Source organism: Zootoca vivipara, chromosome 2 (genome assembly GCF_965207765.1).
Source record: "Zootoca vivipara chromosome 2, rZooViv2.hap1.1, whole genome shotgun sequence".
In the NCBI taxonomy this organism is placed as follows: domain Eukaryota; kingdom Metazoa; phylum Chordata; class Lepidosauria; order Squamata; family Lacertidae; genus Zootoca; species Zootoca vivipara.
The window spans coordinates 82,158-106,925 of NC_142584.1; the positions used below are offsets into that span (position 1 = coordinate 82,158).

At 47.0% G+C, this 24,768-nt stretch overlaps 1 protein-coding gene and 1 long non-coding RNA gene across 6 annotated transcripts in view; one reads left to right on the forward strand and one right to left on the reverse strand.

Moving 5' to 3' along the window:
• LOC118077906 (LIM/homeobox protein LMX-1.2-like) overlaps positions 1 to 24,768 on the forward strand; it is a 97,924-nt gene that overhangs the window by 40,020 nt on the left and 33,136 nt on the right. The window lies entirely within an intron of this gene.
• Positions 5,691 to 24,576, reverse strand: LOC132591561 (uncharacterized). Of its 2 annotated transcripts, none has more exons than XR_015948334.1 (4): positions 24,343 to 24,573; positions 22,035 to 22,119; positions 18,464 to 18,564; positions 5,691 to 5,826 (listed from the first exon to the last, which is right to left on the reverse strand). It is a non-coding gene; the product is annotated as an uncharacterized LOC132591561 (long non-coding RNA). The 2 variants fall into 2 exon arrangements; XR_009557044.2 differs by lacking the exon at positions 5,691 to 5,826 and adding an exon at positions 14,883 to 16,021 and having other exon boundaries at positions 24,343 to 24,576.

The following is a 24,768-nucleotide window of genomic DNA, read 5'->3' on the forward strand; positions in this document are numbered from 1 at the left end:
TGCATCATCGCTGGTCACTGGCCGTGCTGGCCATTGGGAGTTGGAATCTGGGGATCCACAGATTTGCCTCATCACTAGTTTTAAAGGATTATTGCTTTAGTTTGTATTTGAAGATTTATAAACATTCTTTATTTGTAATTAATCTGAGGTTGTTCTAGGGAATTCAAAGTCTGTGAATAATTCTAAAAGAAAAACAAAAGCAAAATAGATAATTTGGTTAAAATAATAACAAAAATAAAAACCAAACAAAATTTTGGAAGGCTAACAAAACAAAAAGAAAATTAACCAAAAGGCTGCTGAAAAATAAACATTTGGCAGCCTTTTCTGAATCCTAACATAAACATAGATTTTGCTTAAGAAGAAAGACCCAAGGTTTGGGGGCTATTGCCAGAAAAAGCCTTGCTCTGCTCCTATACGGCATGCAATTTTAAAGCATTGCTTATTAGAAATATCAAGAATTCCAGAAGTGCATCATGGAGGGGGGGGGAATGAGCACTGATACATGTATTGTTGGATGCTGAAAACTAAGAACTTGGCAGAGGCACTTAGTGTCCTGGCAGTGCAATTCTGTACATGTCTATCAGACGTAAGCTCTGTTGAGTCCAGTAGGACTTGCTGCTTGGTAAGAGGGTATAAGATTGCAGCCTAAGTTGCTTAAAAATCCTAGCCTCTGCCCTGAGTCTGCCTTTGGAACTACCATTAATTATCTCCCCTTTGGGTGTTGTTGGACTCCAACTCCCATCGTTCCTGACCATGGCCATGCTATCTTGGGCTGATGGGAGCTGGAGTCCGGCAGGGTAGCATGTTCCCTGTGTGTAGAGGCTTCTGTGCAGTGCGCTCTCCTCCAAAGCAAAGAGAAGCAAAGCGGCCACCTTTCCCATAGGAGCTCTGGGGCTCTGCCGCTCCTTCTGCTTCCTGGTTTGCAGGCTGTACATCCCTGGTTCCCTCCGCCTTTCTGCCACTCCAGTTTCACCTGCACAGGATCCTTGGCAAGCTTTACTCTCCCTAGTTACCTTCTGACACTTTTGCAGCATTTAAAAAGGAAATCACTGTCAAAAAGAGAAGAAAAAAAAGAGCATAGAGTTTAATTTAAACCCCTTTTCTCCCACTTGTTCTTTTCTCAATCAATATTGCTTTTTTGCATCATATCTAATCTCTCTCTATTTCCCCCCTTCTTCTCCCCTTCCAAAGCAAAATTTAATTAAATAATTCTAATGAATGTTTAATGATGTTCTTTTGTCATTATTAAATCTGTAATATAAAAAGGAGAAGAAGCCAGAGTCTTGCCACCCCTTTCTTTGTATAATCTCCCCCTCTCACACTGTCCTCTCTCTGACAACGGCTGGCATTCAGGCCCGCAAACAGGAAATGAGAAAAAGAGAAACAGGATATTGAGTTTGAATACTATCTGGATCAGTAATATCACCCCTAGCTACTAGGGGGAAGGAGTCTTTTCCCCATGCCGAGAATATTAATATAACCCACCGCGGCTTGGCACAAAGCAGCAGAGAAATCAATAGGAATTGATTAACTGAAACAGAAATTCTCATACCTTGGAGGACAATCCTAGGCTGGCTCTGATGACCCCATAGCCAAGAACTGGGGGTTGGGGAGAAAATCAGCCTTGGAGGTTTCACTCTGTGAGATCAATTCTTTTCCCTCCACCCTGTTGACTGGAGAGGGAAGTCTGATGGACAGCATTGCCTGAGAAGGAACAGATCTTTAAAACCATCATGGTTTGCAATGAAGGGTATTCGTTACACCTCCAGCGTGGGAGGCAGTATGCTGGAAATCACAAGTGAGGAGTGTGTGTCGCACTCAGGTCCCGCTTGCAGGCAGCACCACCCCCGGACATCTGTTGGCAATAATAATAATAATAATAATTTATTATTTATACCCCGCCCATCTGGCCGGGTTCCCCCAGCCACTCTGGGCGGCTTCCAACCAAACAGAAATTCTAAAATACAGAAATCCACCAAACATTAAAATACAGAAATCCATCAAACATTAAAAGCTTCCCTAAACAGGGCTGCCTTGAGATGCCTTCTAAAGGTCTGGTAATTGTTGTTCTCTTTGACCTCTAGTGGGAGGGCATTCCACAGGGTGGGTGCCACTACCGAGAAGGCCCTCTGCCTGGTTCCCTGTAACTTGGCTTCTCGTAGTGAGGGAACCGCCAGAAGGCCCTCGGAGCTGGACCTCAGTGTCCGGGCAGAACGATGGGGGTGGAGACGCTCCTTCAGGTATACCGGACCGAGGCCGTTTAGGGCTTTAAAGGTCAACACCAACACTTTGAATTGTGCTCGGAAACGTACTGGGAGCCAATGTAGGTCTTTCAGGACCGGTGTTATGTGGTCTCGGCGGCCGCTCCCAGTCACCAGTCTAGCTGCCGCATTCTGGATTAGTTGTAGTTTCCGAGTCACCTTCAAAGGTAGCCCCACGTAGAGCGCATTGCAGTAGTCCAAGCGAGAGATAACTAGAGCATGCACCACTCTGGAGAGACAGTCAGTGGGCAGGTAGGGACTCAGCCTGCGTACCAGATGGAGCTGATAAACAGCTGCCTTGGACACAGAGTTGACCTGTGCCTCCATGGACAGCTGTGAGTCTAAAATGACTCCCAGGCTGTGCACCTGGTCTTTCAGGGGCACAGTTACCCCATTCAGGACCAGGGAGTCCTCCACACCCGCCCGCCTCCTGTCCCCCACAAACAGTACTTCTGTCTTGTCAGGATTCAATCTCAATCTGTTAGCCGCCATCCATCCTCCAACCGCCTCCAAGCACTCACACAGGACCTTCACCGCCTTCACTGGTTCTGATTTAAAAGAGAGGTAGAGCTGGGTATCATCAGCATACTGATGGACACCCAGCCCAAACCCCCTGATGATCTCTCCCAGCGGCTGCATATAGATGTTAAAAAGCATGGGGGAGAGGACAGAACCCAGAGGCACCCCACAAGTGAGAGGCCAGGGGTCTGAACACTCCTCCCCCACCACCACTTTCTGAACACGGCCCAGGAGGAAGGAGTGGAACCACTGTATAACAGTGCCCCCAGCTCCCAAGCCCTCTAGACGGTCCAGAAGGATGTTATGGTCGATGGTGTCAAAAGCCGCTGAGAGATCCAGCAGAACAAGGAAACAGCTCTTACCGTACCTTTGTCCCTAGCCCGCCGGAGATCATCGACCAGTGCGACCAAGGCAGTTTCAGTCCCATGATGAGGCCTGAATCCTGACTGGAAGGGATCCAAATGGTCCGCTTCTTCCAGGCGTGCCTGGAGTTGTTCAGCAACCACTCGCTCAATCACCTTGCCCAAGAATGGAAGATTTGAGACTGGGCGATAGTTGGCCATATTGGCCGGATCTAAAGATGGTTTTTTAAGAAGCGGTTTAATAACCGCCTCTTTCAGCGGGTCTGGGAAGGCTCCCTCATGGAGAGAAGCATTTACCAACCCGCGAAGCCCATCGCCCAGCCCTTCCCGGCTAGCTTTTATAAGCCAGGATGGGCAAGGATCAAGGAGACAGGTGGTTGGTTTCACTCGTCCAAGCAGCCTGTCCACATCCTCGGAGGTAACAGATTGAAATTGATCCCACAAAACTTGACTAGACAGGACTCTAGCACTCCCCCGCCCCGGCCCTGCTTCCACGGTGGAGTCTACCTCTTCCCGAATCTGAGCGACTTTATCTGCAAAAACTTTGCAAAATCATTGCAGGAGATCATGTGGCCCGTACTGGGCCCCGTTGGAGCAGGTGGTTCCGCTAAATTGCGAACCACCTGGAAGAGTCTCCTGCTGCTGTTTTCTGCAGATGCGATGGAGACGGTGAAGAAGGTCCTCTTCGCCGTCGCCATTGCCACTTGGTAGGCTCGAAGTTGAGCTCTAGCCCGTGTCCGGTCTGATTCAAAATGAGTTTTCCGCCACCGGCACTCTAGCCGTCTCAACGACTGTTTCATTGCCCTCAGCTCCGGGGAAAACCACGGGGCTGTCCGGGCTCCATGCAATCTGAGAGGGCCCTTTGGAGCCAGACAGTCAATAGCGCTGGTTAACTCCGCATTCCAGCGGGCCACCAGGGAATCAGCTGAAAGGCCATCGACATGGGATAAAACATCCCCTACCACTCTCTGGAAGCCAATTGGATCCATTAAGTAGTGGGGGCGGACCATTCGAATCGGTCCCACCTCCCTGCAGAGGGGAAGGGTTGCGGAGAAGTCCAGTTGCACCAGAAAGTGATCTGACCATGGCACTTCTTTTGTTTCGCTTTTACTTAATGTCAGATCACCAACATCCATAGAGGTAAACACCAGGTCTAAGGCATGTCCGCGGCTATGAGTTGGGCCAGACTTATTCAGGGACAGCCCCATGGTGGCCATGCTTTCCACGAAGTCCCAAGCGGCTCCTTGTAAGGTCGTGTCGGCATGGATGTTAAAATCCCCTAAGACAACCAAGCTAGGTGTCTCCAGGAGCACATCCGACACGACCTGAAGCAGCTCGGGCAGGGAATCCTTGGTCCAGCGGGGAGGTCGGTACACCAAAAGGAATCCTGTACTGCCCCTATTGCCCAACTTCCAGAACATGCACTCAGAAAACTCAGTCTTACCAATAGGATGCTGGGCTAGATGAGCCCCCTTTGTCCTGATCCAGCCACAGGACTTCCTTATGTCCTCATATAGCAAACTGGTTTCTCTTGATGCACAGCAAGGAAGGAAAGAAGTTTGTAGTTGGAAAATAATAGACATGTCTCCCTAAGCTCCGGGTACAATTATTATTGTTAATTAGATCTCTAGTTTGGTCTAGAGGGACCCAGGTGGCGCTGTGGGTTAAACCACAGAGCCTAGGGCTTGCCGATCAGAAGGTCGGCAGTTCGAATCCCTGCGACGGGGTGAGCTCCCGTTGCTCGGTCCCAGCTCCTGCCCACCTAGCAGTTCGAAAGCACGTCAAAGTGCAAGTAGATAAATAGGGACCGCTAAGGCGGGAAGGTAAACAGTGCTTCCGTGCGCTGCTCTGGTTCGCCAGAAGCAGCTTTGTCATGCTGGCCACATGACCCGGAAGTTGTCTGCGGACAAACGCTGGCTCCCTCGGCCTATAGAGCGAGATGAGCGCCGCAACCCGAGTCGGACACGACTGGACCTGATGATCAGGGGCCCCTTTACCTTTACCTTTACTAGTTTGGTCTAAGCTCCAGACAAGAGTGTTGACGTTCTTGACCTGGGTTCAAGACCTACCTCAAGGCCTGTTCACATATTATGCTTTTATTTTTATTTTTTTAAGTATATTTATTAAAGATTTTCACACATACAAAGATACAAAACACACAAAACACAAAGAATACAAAAATACAAAAAACACCAAAAATACAAAAAACAAAAATTCTTACTTATAAACCTTATTTCTTGTCTATTGACTTCCTCTCCCACCTCCTGCTGCGCTTCTTTACATTTCATATTTAGTAAGTTCTGAATCTTATATAAATTCTAAATTTGCTTCAATATTATCATTTTACTACATCTATTATATCTTATCCTTTAAACACTCAGTCTATATCTTACTTCTTAATTAAAATATCCTTATCTTCTAACAATACATATTTTCAAACCCTTGTATTATCTACAACCTCCTTGTATCTCCCTCACTACCATTAAATCAATCTATTACATGCTTATTTTTCAAATAAATTTTAAATTTCTTCCAATCTTCTTCCGCTGCTTCTTCACTCCGATCCCGAAGTCTCCCCGTCAACTCAGACAGTTCCATATATTCTATCAACTTCTTCTGCCATTCATCCACAGTTGGTAATTCTTCATTCTTCCAATTCTTTGCCAATAATATTCTTGCTGCTGCTGTGGCATACAAAAAGAAAACAACATCTTTCTTAGGAATATCACCCCCCCGTTATCCCAAGTAAGAAGGCCTCTGGTTTCTTGACAAAAGTGCTTTTCAACACTTTTTTCAGTTCATTATAAATCTTTTCCCAGAAGTCTCTCTCTTGGGGGCATGTCCACCACATGTGGAAGAAAGTACCTTCTTGTTTTCTACATTTCCAGCATTTGTTGTCTTGTTTATGATAAATCTTAGCTAACCTTACCGGAGTCAGGTACCATCTATATATCATTTTCATTAAATTTTCTTTTAAGACTGTACTCGCGGTAAATTTCATATTTTTCTTCCATAACCTTTCCCAATCCTCCACCATGATGTTGTGCCCCACATCATTTCCCCATTTTATCATCACACATTTTGTTTGCTCATCCTTTGTATGCCATTCCAACAATACATTATACATTTTTGATAAATTTTTACTTTTTGAATCTAACAATTCTGTTTCTAATTTAGACTTTTGCATTTGAAAACCAACTTTTTTGTCCATTTTAAACATTTCATTGATTTGATAATATTGAAACCAGTCGCTTACTTTACTCTTCAACACCTCATATGGTTTTAGCTTTATCTGATCACTGTCTTCCAATAGGATATCCCTATATCTCAACCATTTTGTTGATATGTTCAGTCTTTTTTGAGTTTTAGCTTCTGCCGGTGAAATCCATCTGGGTGTTTTTGGTTCTACGTAGCAAATCTTTATACCTGTTCCACACATTATACAGAGTTTTTCTAATTATATGATTTTTGAAACCTCTATGAACCTTGACCTTATCGTATCATAAATATGCATGCCAACCAAACGCATTATCACACACATTATGCTTTTAGAAGCGCTTCTAACAATGTTGTAAGGAGTAAATGTGACACCAACCAAACACCTGTTTGCAAATGCATGCGTCACAGAGGTGCACTGCTCAGCAGTCAGGATTGGCTGAGATGGTGGCAGAACAACATTGATTGGCCTCTCTCTCACCCATGTCTGTAAAATGGGAACAGTAGCGATCTTCCTCACAAAGTGGGTGGGGAGGGGGGCAAGAAGATGAAGGCAGTAGAGCACTTTGCAGCTTAATATTATGTTGAAAAATTCCCAGCCTCAACAGTGATGCTGCCCTTATCCAAGCACCTGAGCCCAAAACACTCGCACACAAAAACTCTCCCCCTGCTTCTTCCAACCACCTTTCCCCTAGAGTTGCTGCCATTTAACAAAACAACAACAACAGAATCAAGCCCCCCCACCCAAATCCCCTGCAAGTATTCTGACAGCCATTCTGAAATTTGCCTTCAAGGTTTATAGACCACACTAACAGTGGGTTTGCATTCTTCTAGCTGAACCATAGTTCAGCCTTTCCACACCATCTTCACTCTCCTGCTTGGCACTAGGGCTCAAAAGGTCAGGCATGGGGGGTAATGCCAAGGCAAGTCCCAGACCAATGGCTTCTAACCCATCCTCCCAGCTGCTCCCCCTTGACACTCAGGGGAAGAGTAGTAGCTCTCTTTTGCTGGGTTAGGTGGCAGCTGCCTGGAGGAAGAGTCGCCTTCAAGCAGATGGCATCCTCTCCCAGAAAGTTCACTGGACTCTGGGTGAGTGTGGTCTTTCTCTTACTGCTGAACAGTTAGGGAGGTTGGTGGTGATGCCAGTGTCTCTTGCTGTTAAAGTGAAGGGAACCACTGTTGTCTTGAATGCCCACTACCTGGAGCCCTCTCACCCTGTACAGCCATCACTGAAACCTGGTGGGATGAGTCTCATGATTGGAATGTAGTAATAGAGGGATACAATCTATTTCAGAGAAATAGACCAAACAGGAAAGGAGGAGGAGTAGCGTTAAATGTCAGGGATGTGTATACCTGTGAAGAGATACAGGATTTAAAACTTCAAAGCCATATTGAGAGTACCAAGACTCAAATTCTAGACTTTAAGAAAGCCGACTTCAGAAAACTTAGGGAAATGCTGGGTGAAACCCCATGGACAGAAATACTAAAAGGGAAGGGAGTTCATGATGGTTGCGAGTGTGTTAAAAGGGAGATATTAAAAGCACAACTTCAGGCAATACCAATGAGACGGAAACATGGAAGGTGCCTAAATAAGCCAGGGTGGCTATCTAAAGAACTTTTAACTGAGTTAAGATTTAAAAGGGATATGTACGAAAATGGAAAAAGGGGGAAACCACCAGAGAGGAATTCAAACAAATAGCCAGCACGTGTAGAGACAAAGTCAGAAAAGTTAAAGCACAGAATGAACTCAGGCTTGCTAGAGAGGTTAAAAGCAATAAAAGGAGCTTTTATGGGTATTTCCGCAGCAAAAGGAAGAACAAGGAAACGGTGGGGTCACATAGAGGAGAAGATGGTGAAATGCGAACAGGGGACAGAGAAAGGGCAGAACTCCTCAATGCCTTCTTTGCCTCAGTCTTCTCCAAAAAAGAAAAAATGCTCGATCTGAAGAATATGGAGCAGATGATTCAGCAGGGGAAACACAGCCCAGAAGAAGTAAGGAGGTAGTACAAGAATACTTGGCTAGTTTAGATGTATTCAAGTCTCCAGGGCCAGATGAACTACATCCAAGAGTATTAAAAGAACTGGCAGAGGTGATTTCCGAACCACTGGCAATAATCTTTGAAAATTCCTGGTGAACAGGCGAAGTCCCAGCAGACTGGAGCAGGGCAAATGTTGTCCCTATTTTTAAAAAGGGGGAAAGAGAGGACCCAAACAATTACCGCCCAGTCAGCCTGACATCAATACCAGGAAAGATTCTAGAGCAGATCATTAAGCAAACGGTCTGTGAGCACCTAGAACGAAACGCTGTGATCACTAAAAGTCAGCATGGGTTTCTGAAAAATAGGTCATGTCAGACCAATCTGATATCATTTTTTGACAGAATGAAGGGAATGCTGTGGATATAGCCTATCTTGATTTCAGCAAGGCCTTTGACAAGGTGCCCCTTGATATTCTTGTAAAGAAGCTGTTAAAATGCGGGCTAGACAATGCTACCATTCAGTGGATTTGGAACTGGCTGGCTGACCGAACCCAAAGGGTGCTTGCTCATCAATGGCTCTTCTTCATCTTAGAGAGAAGTGACTAGTGGGGTGCCACAGGATTCTGTTTTGGGCCCAGTCTTATTCAACAATTTTATAAACGACTTGGATGATGGGCTTGAGGGCATTCTGATCAAGTTTGCAGATGACCCCAAATTGGGCGGGTGGCTAATACCCCAGAGGACAGGATCGCACTTCAAAATTACCTTAACAGATTAGACAACTGGGCCAAAGCAAACAAGATGAATTTTAACAGGGAGAAATGTAAAGTACTACACTTGAGCAAAAAAAATGAAAGGCACAAATACAGGATGGGAGACACCTGGCTTGAGAGCAGTACATGTGAAAAGGACCTAGGAGTCTTGGTAGACCACAGACTTGACATGAGACAACAGTGTGATGCAGCAGCTAAAAAAGCCAATGCAATTCTGGGCTGCATCAATAGGAGTATAGCATCTAGATCAAGGGAAGTAATAGTACCACTGTATTCTGCTCTGGTCAGACCTCACCTGGAGTACTGTGTCCAGTTCTGGGCACCACAGTTCAAGAAGGATACTGACAAGCTGGAATGTGTCCAGAAGAGGGCAACCAAAATGGGCTTTGGCCCAGTTGTCTAATCTGTTAAGGACATTTTGAAGTGTGATCCTGTCCTCTGGGGTATTAGCCACCCCTCCCAATTTGGTGTCATCTGCAAACTTGCTCAGGATGCCCTCAAGCCCATCATCCAAGTCATTGATAAAGATGTTGAATAAGACTGGGCCCAAGACAGAACCCTGTGGCACCCCACTAGTCACTTCTCTCCAGGATGAAGAGGAGCCATTGATGAGCACCCTTTGGATTCGGTCAGCCAGCCAGTTCCAAATCCACTGAATGGTAGCATTGTCTAGCCCGCATTTTACCCCCTTCTTTACAAGAATATCATGGGGACCAGAGTACACCAGGCACTCCTGTCTTCCACTGCCTCCCGCAGTTTGGTCAGACTCACGTTCGAGAACACTGTCCAACCATCTCGTCCTCTGTCGTCCCCTTCTCCTTGTGCCCTCCATCTTTCCCAACATCAGGGTCTTTTTCAAGGATTCTTCTCTTCTCATGAGGTGGCCAAAGTATTGGAGCCTCAGCTTCACGATCTGTCCTTCCAGTGAGCACTCAGGGCTGATTTCCTTCAGAATGGATAGGTTTAGCAGTCCATGGGACTCTCAAGGGTCTCCTCCAGCACCGTAATTCAAAAGCATCAATTCTTCGACCATCAGCCTTCTTTATGGTCCAGCTCTCACTTCCATACATCACTGCTGGGAAAACCATAGCTTGAACTATACGGACCTTTGTTGGCAAGGTGATGTCTCTGCATTTTAAGATGCTGTCTAGGTTTGTCATCACTTTTCTCCCCAAAAGCAGGTGGGTATCAGGGTAGTTAGATGCAATCTTGCTTCAGTGCTGTTTGCAGCTGCAGAGGTTCTGGGCCAGACATGCCACTTCATTTCTAATAGGTGCACAATCCCTGGCTATCTGTTGAACTCCAGTCATTTTTCCTACCATAAATGTACCAGAGGGCAGGGGATGTTTTTGTTGTCCTCTTTTTGTTATACCAAAGTACTCGAGTATCCCTCCAAATGTGTAGAAATATTTGGGAAGCCTTGCAGAACAACTAATAATGTGGAATGATGTTTGGACGGCCCAGTATAAGTCCAACACTAATGCAGTACTGTTGTGTCAGGATACACCCGCCAAAAAAATCCCCGGGTCTGTAGCAATCCTTCCTATGAAGCAACAGGAAACAGATCTGTGGGCTGTGTCAACACTATACCTTTAAAGCACACTCAAAGCACATTCTTCCCCTCAAAGAATTCTGGGCACTGCCCTTTTGGACATGCACATAAGGTGTGAAAACATCCAACTCTAGCATAGTTCTCCACAGTTTGTCACTAGTGGGATGTGGGCCAGAATATTCTGAGCAGCCATTTTTCAGAACGCAGAGCAGATGGGGATGGAGGAGAAAGTTCTTGAAAGGCTCATCAAAACTTCTGCTTGTCCTGCCACTTTCCCTGGGAAAGGCCACTATTTGTTGCTGAACTAGAGCAAATGTCAATCAGATTTTCCATGGATTGACGTCTCCTCTGAGAGTTTTCCTGGGGAAAACCATGGGGCAAACAGGCAACCACTCAGAGCTGTGCTCTCTGTGCCTGAGACAAGCAGGCGTGTGAACAAATCCTAGGTGTGTGACAATTGTGCCTACTCCTTTTAGAATAAACCCGGGCCCTGGACTACAGCTTGAAATCCCAGGCCAAAAACATTCTAATCCAGCCCCTCTGCCTTCTTGCAGTCTGGGCAACTTTTCCTGACATGGATCACGTCTCTTGCAAGACCCAGAAAGAGAGGGAGGAAATGCACACCCACTTTCTCCCACCCCTGTTTTCTGTGTTTGATATGACAGGAACCCTATGCATTCTGGGAGATTTTAATAAAGAAGACAGGCCTGTGAAATTTAATAAAAGAGTTCATCAGATTATACTGCGATGGCTCCGTGCCACCGCACCGGCAATAATATCCACGCAGCAGGGGGGCTTTAACCCCTTGAGGGGCGGCATGGCGGCACTGTATTAAATCTTTCGCCAGCGTTCAGCTCATGGTGCTTTAATATTTATGAATCTCATCAGCTTTGGAAACACAAGACCAGCAGTTTGTTTGTGTGCATGAGGGAAAGGTTCTTTTAGTTTTTCTTCTTCACCTTCTTCTTCCTCTTCCTCTTCACAAGTGTCAATTTTATCTCTGAGATGATGGAAAGACTCAAACCCCAGACACTCACTGGTGGTGTTTGCAAGAACTTGTCTCCTTTTTTGGCAGGCCTTCAGAAGTACTGTGGCTAAACTTTGCCCGAAGCAAGCCATAGTCCTCCTGACTTGGAGGCCTTGACCCTCCCCCCCCCCAAATCTCAGGTCCCTGGTTCCTGTCTGCAGTGAGCCAAAGGCAGTTTGAAAATGCTCCTTAGCTGCATTGTAAATATTTGGGTTACTCAATCTTCCACCTGACCTCTCTCATTTCAGGGGAGGATAATAACTCTCAGCCAGAGAGTCATGGTACTTAATTTCCAAAACCTTTCCCACATATTTAACGTGTGTGATTATCTGTCTAAAATACATTATTATTTTATTGTCCCAATTTGTTTATTGCATTTCCTCCAAAAGGCTCAAGGTGGTGTACATGGTTCTCCCCCTCCTCACCTAATCCCCACAACAACCCTGTGAGGTAGGCTAGGCTGAGAGGCAGCGACTGGCCCAAGGTCACCCAATGGCTGAGTGGGGACTTGAATCCTGGTCTCCCAGGTCCTAGTTAGATGCCATAAAAACCACCACATCACCTTGGCTTCCAGTTCTAATCCCAGTTCTATAGCCTGAGATCAGGTAGACAGGGTGAACTGGGGATCCCCTAGTTCACAGGCATGAACTGTCAAAAGTCATGAGGATGGTTAGGTGACGCAAGCAAAACTACGAGTTAGACAATGTCTGGAAAAGGGAGTGTAAGTCATTCACAGCACTTAGGAATATCTCCATAAGGTTAGTACCTGTTTTTTACAGTACTAACTCCAGCAAAGGATAACACAGAAGTCAACCACTGTTTGGGACAGGATAAGGGCTTCAGTGCAGACTATGCAAGCTACTAGTAGTATTTCCTGGGAAAGTTTGGGTAAAAAAATTGCTGCTGCAAAAATCATACAACTGGCCAGTCAGAAATCATTACTCTAAATTTGCTTCCTCCTCCCTGCCTCTTGCCCTACAAATCCAACCTCCTCAGGCTTCATCAGGCTCTTCCAGTATTGCCTCCTGCTGTTTCCCTTGGTCTTAGTGCTATGGGGTAAGGCAAGGGTGACCAATGTGGTGCCCTCCCAGTGCCCTCAGTCATTGGCCATGCTGACTGGGGCTGGTGGGAGTTGTTGTCCAACAACCTCTGGAGGGCATCACTTGGCATCCAGTGCAGATGGTCAGACACATCACATGACCTGGTCTTTTGCTCTTCTCTCAGTTGTGTTGCAGGCTGGTTTTCTGCTGGACATCTCTGGGGTCTTAGGTTGATGACTTGCTCAGGCTTCCCCCCCCCAACCATGGTGAAAGAGAGCTTCACCTAACCAAGACTGGGCCTCTGAGAAAGGAGAGGTCATTGTCCTACTCCATAGTTCAAATTTCACCCAATCATAACTGGGGGGAACTCCTGATGTTGGACCACGTTAGGTGGTCTTGCAGCAAAAGCCTTTTCCAGCATTGGTGCATTGGATTTACTTCAGCTGGATGCTTCCATCTGAACTATAGAATTGCCCCCATGGTCCAGATCCAGAATGATGGGTGGGTTTTTTCCTTCAGCGAGGTCTGAGGGGGTTGACTGCTCACTGCTAGCAGTGGAGTCTATTACAAAGTCCAGTTTGGAAATTAGACAAATCTTGTGGATCATAGGGACAGTGGCTGAGGTGAAAGTCTGAAAAAGCCATTTGCCAAGGGCCAGGCATTACCTGGATGGGAGGTGGGATGTTAACCCTATGAATGCTACTTAGAAGATCCTTGGCAGAGCAGCAGGATAGTAATAATTATGATGATGGTGATAATAGCAGCAGTAGTAAGACGAGGGCAAGGGGTGATCTGATGGTAACCCCTCTGAATTTCTGCCCAGGAAGAGGCTGTGAAATGTGAGAACATGTAACCAGATCTAGAAATGGGAACTGGTTGCTCACACATAACCCTCAACTGAATTGCCTCAGCTACCTACAATTCCATTTTGTTTGCTCCTCCATAAACCTTTGATGGAATAAGGCAGAGTGGACAATCTGAAGCCCCAACATTACAGTGCCCAACTCCTTGAAATGTCACTTCAAAGTTGGAACTCAGTCCTTGGCAGTGGCGTTTGGTGAAATTTTTCATAAGGGAACAGTTACGGCCAAAGGTGCCAGCTTACGAGGACAACGGGAGGTGCATTGTGCGTGTGAGGTTGCATCGTCCTAATGTCACATGTGTGAGCATTGTGATTTTCTCCCTAAGCCACACAGAAGCTTCCCAGACTTTGGGAAGGAGGCACCAGGCTTTAATTCTTTAATACTTTCATTTACAGGGAACATTTAGGAGGCTAGCCTAATCCCCCTCATCCACTGACCCCACGTAACTGGGTCTTTGGTTAGGCTCATTCACACTTCTGATTATCCAATGCCTAGAAAGCATGGGTCCAAGCGGTTTTCCACTTGACCCACACTTTCCAAATGGTTTTTCCTTGCCCCACTCTTTTCCCAGGGAAAACCTGATTTTTAGTGCTAAATCGGAGCCAACATCAATCCGGAGAAACCCCAAATTGTCATTCTCTCCCGCTGAGTGCTCAGTAGAGCCCCCCCCCCCCCAGGGGAAAGCAGTGGAACAAGAGGAAGTGTGGATGAGCCCTGAGTTGGGCTTTAGATGGCATTGTAACAACGCCTGCTCTTCTCGGGAGCTCTCCCTGGTCCTGTAGATTCTGAATGTAACCAGCTTCCTGTCACCATCTCTTATTTGAGACCAGCCCCTTGCTTCCCTAGCCTGATGGTTGCTTATGGCCAACTGGTCAAGGGCTTCCTTGACTCCAGAGCTAAAGGGTGACAGATTAAGCCCTACTGGGTGCCAGAACCTGACCTCCAAAGGGATCAATTCACAACAGTAACAGCCAAAAGGTAGAAAAGGCTCTACTGGTAGATTTCTGGAGTGGTCATTAAGGATTTCTGACTCCAATTGTTTAAACAATAGCAACTCTCCCCCCCCCCGGTTTGGCCTCTCCAATGAAGGGGGGGGGAAGAGACCAGAATGATTTTTGGTGTGAAGGTACTGTGAACTCAAGTTCTGCTACTGAAAACAAATTACTGGGCTGGAATGCTCTTTTTCTTAATTCTGTATGCCCTCCTCTTTCTAAAGCTGCTATTTTGCACTTAGCTCCCACTAAGGACAGGGCATCATAATAATATAGTATAATAACTTATCTACGAGATGTGGCATCAAATATTTCTTTATTTCGTTTTCTTTTACAGAAGTAGATAGAACAATTAAAACTCCAAGAAGAAAAACAGGACAGCCAGGAACAATACAGTAAAAGAAAGAACAACACAGTGGTATAATTACTCAGTATTGTGTATGTATACATTATGTATTGGGTACACTTGGCATCCTAGTGGTCATGGTCTCAAACAAAGGGCTCATCTGCACTTTCCTTTTGCCTTGTGCTTTCCAGGCATAGGTTTAAGCAGGCTTTGTTGGCCCGCCTGTCAGAGGGCCTGATGTGGCTACTCTAGAGTAACGACTCCAGCATAGTCTTTTTAGGCTTTTATTAAGTGCTGATTATTTACAGTGGTCAGAACGATCTATATACATGCTTAAGGTGAGGTGTCAGAACCTCCGAATGGCGATTGGCGCGTTTTCTTCCAGCAAAGAAGCTTTGGGAGACCCAACCTCTTCCCCCTACGTTTGCGTCGCAATTCGGGAGTTGGGGGGATTGGCCTTCCCCCCGTGCTCCCATCTTCCTGTCCCACCTGGGGCATGGGCTCCGCAACCTTGCCTGAGCCTCAGACACCACTTCCTGACTCTCCGCTGGAGGCAGAGCTCTCCCTACTCTCTCCAGCGCTTGGGGATGGGCTGGAACTTAAGATGGGAGGGACTTCCCTGTATCCCTTGTCCCTCACACCGCCCATTTCCCCAGCAGAACCTGAGCAAAAGGCAATTTGGGTTTCCATGGATTGCCGTTTGCTCCAATTCAGAACGAGTTTTCGCCGGAAAAGTGCCAGGGCAAACAGAAATGTGTCTGGACACGGAACTTTAAAGCATAAATCTATGCCTAGAAATGCAGCACAAAAAGGAGGTCTAGATGATCTCTGAGTGCATCCAAGAGTTGATTTGTGAGACAGGAGGTCAGCGTTTCTTGTCCATCCAACCAACACACACCAGACAAAGCCACCAGGTAACTTCCAATTGATTGATCAGTCAGCCTTCGTAAGACCCTTCCACCGGCAAAGTTGATGTGTTGGACATCCCATTCAGATGCCCCTCTGTTCTGAGAGGCCCAAAGACACCTGCCTTTCACCTCCTGCTGAATCAGACCTGGAGCCACGGAGGATTCAGACGCAGCGTTTTAATCTCTGCTGGCATTAAGGAAAAAAAGCCAAGTTGGAGGAGGGAGGAAAGGCAGAGAGAAAGAGAGATTTCCCCCTTCAAACTTTGCTCATCACGCTGCCATTGTTAGTAGGACTCAAATCAAAACTCCTAGTAATGAAAGGGGAGTATTGTTGCATTTCCAGGGTTCCTTCATCCCTTGTTCCTGGCCCTGGCCTGGCAATCTGGAAAGCAGCGTTAAACCTTCCACTTCAATATTTCAGGCAGCTAAGGATGGATTTTGGAGCTCAGTGCTGAGTAAACAGACCCGCTCTTAAGCCAGGGACCGCTTCATTTTGACTAAACCCTAACTAAACACAGCGGCTTCATGAAGTAGGGGACCCAGTCGCCTTTGAGGTGGCCTCAAGTCCTGCTTCATTAGCACCTTTTAATCCCACTGGTACAGTTTTATATTCTCCAAATTAGCCTTCCCAGGCTCCGGTCAGGGCTCTCCATGCTGTTACCACAGGCCACAGGACTTCACAAGGCCTCTTACAGGCACTTGAGGAGGAGATTTTCTCGTTTAGGCTCCTTGGATCCAGTTTTGATTCAAAATGCAGGGAATGCAGCTCAGCTCTCCTGATTGGATCATATCTGGGTACAGGAATGCCCAGAAGTTGATGGATGGTGAGAGAATTCAATGGGAAAGGGAGGGTGTTTGCAAACATTTTTGGTTGTCACTAGCCATACATTTATTTTTTATTTTATTTATTACATTTGTATACTGCCCCTCACCCAAAGATCACAGGGTGGTTCGCAACATACATGAAGGGGGTCCAGTAATTGGACTGTGTGCCACAAACTCTAGTTTTCTGGCATAAAACATTGTATCATTTTAAAAAAAAATTAAAGGCAACCTTTTGCAAAATTAGTCTGGATAAAGTTTCATGTAGTGATTGACAGAGGTGGAGTCAGGGGAGTGAGGAGGGGAAATGAAGGCAACAAGCACCCACATCTCAGAAAGGGGGCTGCCCCTCAACTCCCATATTTCTGGATCCTTGTGGTTACTTAAAGGAAAGGCCCTTTTTATACTGGGCATTAAAATACGGCTGCAATGTTAAGGATGTTCACTTGAAACATTATCAAGAAAAGGTTGTCCTTATTTCAGAGGAAGGATTTTGAGAAGGAAGTTTATGTGAAATGTACTGTTATTTCTCATTCAGAAATCTAAGCTGTGGGACAAAGCTCTTGTGTGTCCCCAAATGCAGACTGCCCCTTCTGTGCCCTTCCCCCCATCCAGAGGTCACGATGGACCACTGGCTTGCCTCTTTGCTTTCATTATCAAGGGAAATGGCACCCCTTGGACTCTGGCCGCCAGCACAACTGGGCGCATAAGCATGGGGCACAAATGGTTCATGGAGCCTGTGCACAGCTCAGCCGTGGCCACCAGAGCCAAGCAGGGCTGCGTTGTGCCCCCACCCGCCCATGCAGGGAGGAGGAGCCTGGCCAGTAGACATGGTCCTTGGCAGGCAACCCCACCCCCACCCCTGACACTGGCCAGGCAACCATTCAGTGAGGGGGCCAGGAATGTGGCAGCAAGACCAGACTCAGGGACCCAGAGACCCCTGGTAGCAGGCTGGGGGATCCCCTGCATGGGAATGCCTTGTTTGTGCCCCCTAAAAATGGTGCGCCCGGGGCTGTTGCACCTCTGCCCCCTCGCCACGCCTCTGCACCTTGCTGAGTTTTGCTTGCTAAGCAAAGCTAAAAGGTTGCTACTTCATGATCCCACCCAAGCTTCCCATTCATCAGCACACCATAAGTCTTTTATGGGAGTGGGCTTGGGTGTAGTGGTGCACAGCAAGTGAGTGCTTAGAAGTGCAGCAAGCACCCATTCCTTGCCCAGAGGAGTGTACAGACTAGCTATTGGCAGGGGCAAGACAGCAGAGTGAGGAAAGGCAGACCACCAGGGAAGAATAGTTGTAGATGCCTTTACTTTCACATAGGCCTAGTTTCTGTAGGGCTCAGGACGAAGGCGTTGAGGCATGAGAATGCTGTCTGAAATGAAAGACAAGATGCTTCTCTCCCCTCCCCATTCAATGCCCAAAACCCACTGAACTGGCAGTCAAATCTCTCTTGAAAAGCCCTGGGGTGTGGCAGCACCTCCCTCCCCTCACCTGAGGGCAGCTGGCTCCCTGAGAGGATGGCAATCTAGTCTTTGGCCCTGTGGAATCTGCCTGTTTAAACACTGGCCTTTTTAAAATTCCAGGGAATTTAGGTTACTTCTGCCCTAGCCATTTCCGCTGGACTTACTGCCCTTTGCTTATTAGAGAGCTTTCAGATGAGAATGGCATCAGCCCTTTCCATTTCAATGTTTTCAGTGGTGTGCCCTCCCTTTCTTTTCTGACGTTATTTCTTGCAGTATTTATTTATTTATTGTAATAGAACATAGCTGCAGCACCAGCCTTTGAGGCACCTCAGGGCTCCTGTACCTTTAATCAGACATTTCCTGTTTGCAGGTTTGTTTCATCCTGATGAGTGATGGAGTGTCCCTTGAAAAGTCCTTGTTTTGTTCCAGTATCAGTTTCTGTTTCTATGGGGAAAGAAAAATACAATTGTTGTCTTTAACTACTTTCTTATATCCCCCCCCCCTTTATAGCGAAATAGCACTATTTCATGATTACAAATGGAAAGGAGAAAATGATCTGAAATCAGTAGTTAAATCCTCCCCCCCCTTGTGGGAACCAAAACTGACATTGGGGGTAGTCAGAGTGGCTATTCTAAGGACAAAGGACCATTTATATTTAATCCCCCCACCAATGTTCATCAAGAATCAGTAAAGCAAGCTTGAACCCACTTTGAGTAACATTGCTGGAAACCTTTGGTGAGCAGGACTTACTTGTGAGTAAACATTATAAGACCAGGGGGGAAGGGCACTGCTGGATAATATGGTGCTCCATTAAGTGCTTGTGTGGAATCTCTGTTTTAATCCTGCTGCCAGCTAATTGCAGGGAAATAATGTCTGAGCAGCGCTGAAGTGCCCCAGTGTGAAAGCAACCCCCGCCCGCCTCTTATGCTGCCCAAATGGCAGCTGCCCCCTCTTCCAGGGATCGCACAGACTCCCCCAGTTACCGTGTCTGTCAATCCGGCACCAATAATAAACTAGTTTTCAATCCACCGGTGGCTAACAGAGCTGCCTTCTGTTCCCATGGCAACCTAAACAATATTACCCAGGCTTAAACGGATTCGGACGATATTAAAAAAAGCAGCGTCTTTAGGAATTCCTAGTGCTGAGAATTTTAATTTTGCGTAATGCGAGCTGACACCGTGTTTATGAGGTCTCGCTGCCTGTTTTCTTCAATTAGTGCAGAGAGGCGTGGATTTGTTTTCGGGGCTTAAGCGGGAGGCATTATTGAGTTATGGAGTGAGGAGGGGAGCCGATGGAGGCAGGTCACCCTGGCGTAGCCATCAATCCCCTAAGATGTAAATTCAAGGGGGATTTCTGGTAAATGCTGTGATTTTTAGACCTTGGAAGATAACAGCCTCCTCCTAAGGACTAGCAATAGGATGGTCTGCGTCTGTGTGAGCTGAAGGAACGCTTCACAAGAGAGGAGGCAGCTCTGCACATGAGGAGAAGACACAAATTGGTGGCAAAAGACAACTGGCTTCTCCTGTGTACCTCCCACCATGTCCTGGCTGCTTCTAGCCATCTTTGAGACCCCTAGGCATTCTAAAAATTAAAATGACAACACCCACAAAACAAAATACAGCACAAAAATTAGAATTTGAATATCCATGTGTGTATTTCACAAATGCTTTTCTAGCCTTTTCTAGATGAGAGAATGTGTAACCTTTTGCTCCACTGTGCATAAAAACAAGTTGTGAAACTTATGAAATGCCAAACACTAAACTAGTGTCTAAACTTGAGGTCCCCTTTAATCTTGAGTCCCTGGGCCAAATGGCGTTTCGGACACCACCACCACCCTGATCAGCCAGCCTTCCACAACCTCTCCCTTGGTACTTCCAGACTGTCCATATTTTCAGGTGGGTGGTGGGTGGGTGATTCAACCACCTACTGGCAAATCCATGCTGTGTAATTAGAGTTGGCTGGGAGATGACTTCAATAACAAACCCACTTCCACTAAAGAGAAGACTTTTTGCCTGAGCACCTCCATGCCACTTGGTGAGGCTGGGATCGGACAGTCGAATCAGACTGATTTGAAGCAGTGGCAAGGGCTGGTTTGGTGCGGCTGCAGCAGCCTCCCTGCCTGCCTGCCTGCCTGCCTGCCTCTGGTAGAACCAGTGGCATCACTGGCCTTGTGAAGTTTTCCCCCCAGCAGCTGGGCTTGGATACGGGAATCAAGCTCAGCTGGAGGAGAAAGCAGCATCTGAGCAAAGGGGCTACAGGCAGTGGTGGACTTTCTTCTCTCAAATTTCAGTGGTGTCCTGTAGGATGCTAAAATTTTGTGCCTCCCCCTGCCTCTCTCGCTCCGTTCTACACCCGTGTTGTGCCACCCCCTTGTAGTGTGGCACTCAGTGCGGCGAAACCGGTCACCCCACCCTGAAACTGCCTCTGCCACAGGAAGGAGAGCGGTGGCCTGGGAGGGGATTATGATCTGAGCATCCAGTTTGCTCTTCATCTTAAACCCACACCCTCTGCTTTCTCCGTGACTATGGCACACCCATGTTTAAACATGCAGATATTGTCAAATCTTAGGCCTGAGATGGAAAAGTCATACTCTCCAAGTGCCCTAATTTTGTCAGGACAGTCGTGAAATTCCTGAAGCCGTCACGGTACGTTCCAAATCCCCCCCCCCCCCCGGCCAGCAGATGGAGGCCATGGAAGCAGCTCCTGGGGCGGCAGCAGCAGCAGCATTGGGAAGGTGGTGTGAGGGCTCCTTCCCAAAGCGCACTTCGCCCTGTCAGAGCCCTCTCACCTCCTGCCCAAAGTTGTTATTCTTAGGGTGGCCCTATTTCAAAAAGTAAAATTCCTGACACCTGCAAAGTTGTTGAGCTCCCCCCCCCCAATGTGTGTGTATCTTCTTCTCTGGAGAGAAGAGGCAGAGTGGAGATGCTGGAACTCTTCACATGTTGGCTCAGTGTTTCTGAGTGGGGGACCCCCATGGGTGGTGCACTCTGCTTAAGGGGAAGGAGCTTCTCTCGCTTCTCTCCAAGGGAAGTGTGTGTCATGGGGGGGGGTTGTGTGGCAGCTCCTCTCCTTTGTTTGGATTAGCATGTTGCTTTTGCGGGGTGCTTCTCTCCCACCCACCTGCTGTTGAGATGACCAAGTGCAACAGCCGGTCTGGGGAAGAGGCAGCAGGAGTGAACTTGTCAGCTCTCCCACCCACCCAGAGGAAAAGCTCCCTTCTGGCTGGTCATGGTCACACCAGGCTGCTGAGCCTCTCCTTTCAGGTTGATGCCTCATGATGGAGGTCTGTTTGGGTGGCTGGGTAGAAAAGGTGGTGGCATATAATGATATGGTGTGGGGAGATACAGACACAGTCATCATAATACAGTACATCTATTTACTTACCTCTTGGAGGGTGTGGAATGTGGTGGAGTGGACTGCACCACTGCAGGCTGTAGGGGTGGAGGTCACTTTTAAATGCTTCTTCCCTGCTATGGAAAACAAGCACAGCAGGGGATGCAAGTTCCAATCCTGGTTCTTTGCTGTGCCAATACTTGCAAGGTGTTTTTGATGCACAGGAGCACCCCAAAATGTGATACATGCACACCCTTCAGCTGCAGTCTGAAGTGGCACAGTCCATTTCCCTACCTCATTCTGCAACAACCTGTCTATAGACCAGACCTTAGTTTGGCTCTGGAGTTGGTCCCTTTCACCTTGCCTCATAGTAGGGCTGTCTGGACAGAAGCAGTGGGCCACATATTCTTAACATCTGGGATTCCAGGTATGTATGTCCTCTTATGCAAGGCATAATCTTCATATAATCTTCATAAAGATACTGCAACCCTCCATCCCTCACCCCGCCAAAGGAAAGTGCCACCGCAAAGCCTGCTCTGATCATCCCACCCAGGAAGGAGAACAAACACACCCAGGCTTACCTTTTCTAAGTTGCCTGTGTATCAAGGATCATGTAATAAGTTAGAAGTTGTTGGAAGAATAGTTTTCACCTTGGAGTAATTGAACCTGGTAAATGCAAAGCCAGATGTTAGCTAGGTCAGAGGCTTATTAAGGGCAGCAGGCCTGGAAGAGCAGTTGTGCTTGCTACCTAACAAAGCAAAGCACATTTAGGTGCTGAATATTGCTGGAGAGAGATGGGACAATGGGAGGCAAGTGATTCTTGCCTGCAACTGCTGACGGAAAAGGAGCAACGGGGAAGGGGGTGCTGTACAATGGCTTCTGCACTGACTCATCTCAGGGCAGCAGGAACAGTCTCCCTGAAGAGTGACAACTTGGGATTGCAGCAGCCACACCTTAATAATAATAATAATAATAATAATAATAATGTAATAACAATTTATTATTTATACCCCGCCCATCTGGCTGGGTTTCCCCAGCCACTGTGGTAGGCTTCCAACAAAAGATTAAAAATAGATTAAAACACCAGTCATTAAAAACTTCCCTAAACAGCTGCCTTCAGATGTCCACAATGTACCTAATAACCCTGATTTGCCTTCCTCAACCCAGCACCCTCTGGAAGTTGTGAGACAGAAACTCCCAACTGCCACAGCCAGTGATCAGAGATGCGGGAAGTAGGAGTCCGGCAATGTCTGGAGGGCACCAGGCTGGAGACAGTGGCCCCTGGACTATACCAATCCCTCTTCACAGTAGAAGGTCCAAGTATCATTCTTGTTTTAGATGTTTAACTTCTTTACCTGGTCCAATATCCTCAGGGGAAGGGAGGTTTGTACCCAGTACCCAGGAGGACGTGGGTGGACCTTGCCTTAGACATAGTAATGGATGACAGATTCTGATCCTGGAAGCTGACTGCAGCTTGGAGGAACTTTGCCTCCTTAGCAGCTGATACAATTAAGGGCCAGGCAGGACAACATACTTTTGGACAAAATTTGCCACTCCTGTTAAAATAGCCCTTTCATGAGAAATGCAATGCATATATTTATTTTAAAAGTTTATATACTGCTTCACCACAATCATCTCTAAGCAGTTTGCAAGGATACAGTGCAAATAATAATAATATATCAGTTAAAACTATAAAATCAAATTTCAATTAAAATGCTTTCTGGAATTTTAAAAAGTCTTTAGTAGGCGCTGAAAGTTCAGTAGGGAGGGGGCCTCTTTGACCTACGCTAGAGGGGCATGCCCCCAAATTGGGCCCTGCTGGAGATGAGCCATGCATCTGAGCCATGGGGGGCCACTAGCCATGGATCCCCCAAAGACCTCAGTGATCAGACAGGAATAGAAAGAGTCAAGTGGTCCCAGGTATCCTGTACCCCAGTTGTAAATTCATACAAGAACCTTGAGCCTGGCCTGTCAGCAGGTGGGCAGCCATTGCAGGCTGTTGAGCACCAGAACTATGAGCTGCTGGGGGTCTGTCCCCATCAACAGTCCAGCCACAGCCGTTTGCACCAGCTGGAGCCTCTTGTCCAGGCCCACACTGAGCACTTTGCAATAATCTACAACTATGTGTCTATCAGAGTTTAAAGGAATTCCCTCTCAACATCCCAGATCCCCCTCAAAATGAGGGGCCATAGTGATCCAAATATTCTGCAGCGGCCATCCATATCTGACCAGCAGCCAACACTTGCCAGCACTTGCAATATGATCTGGTCAAACTTCATTTCACCCATCATCAAAACTGTACAATTCTGATGCTACATTTTTAAATTCTAAATGTTAGGTTTTGAGATCAGTTTTGAAATTCCATTGCAGGACTATCTGTCTGTTCCTCCTCATTTATCTGTTACATCTATATCCTCCCAAGGAACTCAAAGTGGTGCACATGGTTCTCTCCCCCTCCCCTCCATTTTATTTGCACAACAACCCTGTCAAGTAGGTTAAGCTAAGTGGCTCAAGGCCACCCAGCGAGCTTCTGGCCTGATGGAGGATTTGAACCCAGTTCTCTCAGATTCCAGCCGAACACAATCTTCCCGCTACTCCAGGGGTCAGCAGTCTTTTCAGCAGGGGGCCGGTCCACTGTCCCTCAGACCTTGTGGGGGGCCAAACTATATTTTTTGGGGGGGGGGATCAACGAATTCCTATGCCCCACAAATAACCCAGAGATGCATTTTAAATAAAAGCACACATTCTACTCATGTAAAAACACGCTGATTCCCAGATCGCCCATGGTCCGGATTCAGAAGGCAATTGGGCTGGATCCAGCCCCCCCGGGCCTTAGCTTGCCTACCCAAGCGCTAGTCCCCCCCCCACTTGCTTTCCATACATACTTGCCTGCATTGTTTCTCTCTGGCGCTCAGGCTCTGCTTCTGTTTGTCTACATCTATATGCCTGCCTCTTTTTCAGCCCACAAGAAAGAAAAAAGTGGGCAGGAATCCTGCTCAGCCTTGCCCTGCAATCAGAACAGCCCCAGCCCATTCAAGCAAAAGTGCAAATCCAGGCAGGGGAGCATTCGGAAGGGATGAGCGGCCCTCCCTGGTAAATCCTCTCCATCCTGTGCTCGGCAAGAATTTGCTGGGAGGATTAACCCACGTCTTGTTCTCAATCCTGGTTTATGAGTTTCCCTGCTGGCTGGGAGGATCGTGTGTGTTTAAACAACAGCCTAATTAATCCTCATTTTATTACTTTCTCTTGTCAAGTGGCTAAAGAGAAGCTGTCAGCCCAGTGAGTCGCCCCACACACGTTTGCCTAGCTCCCAAA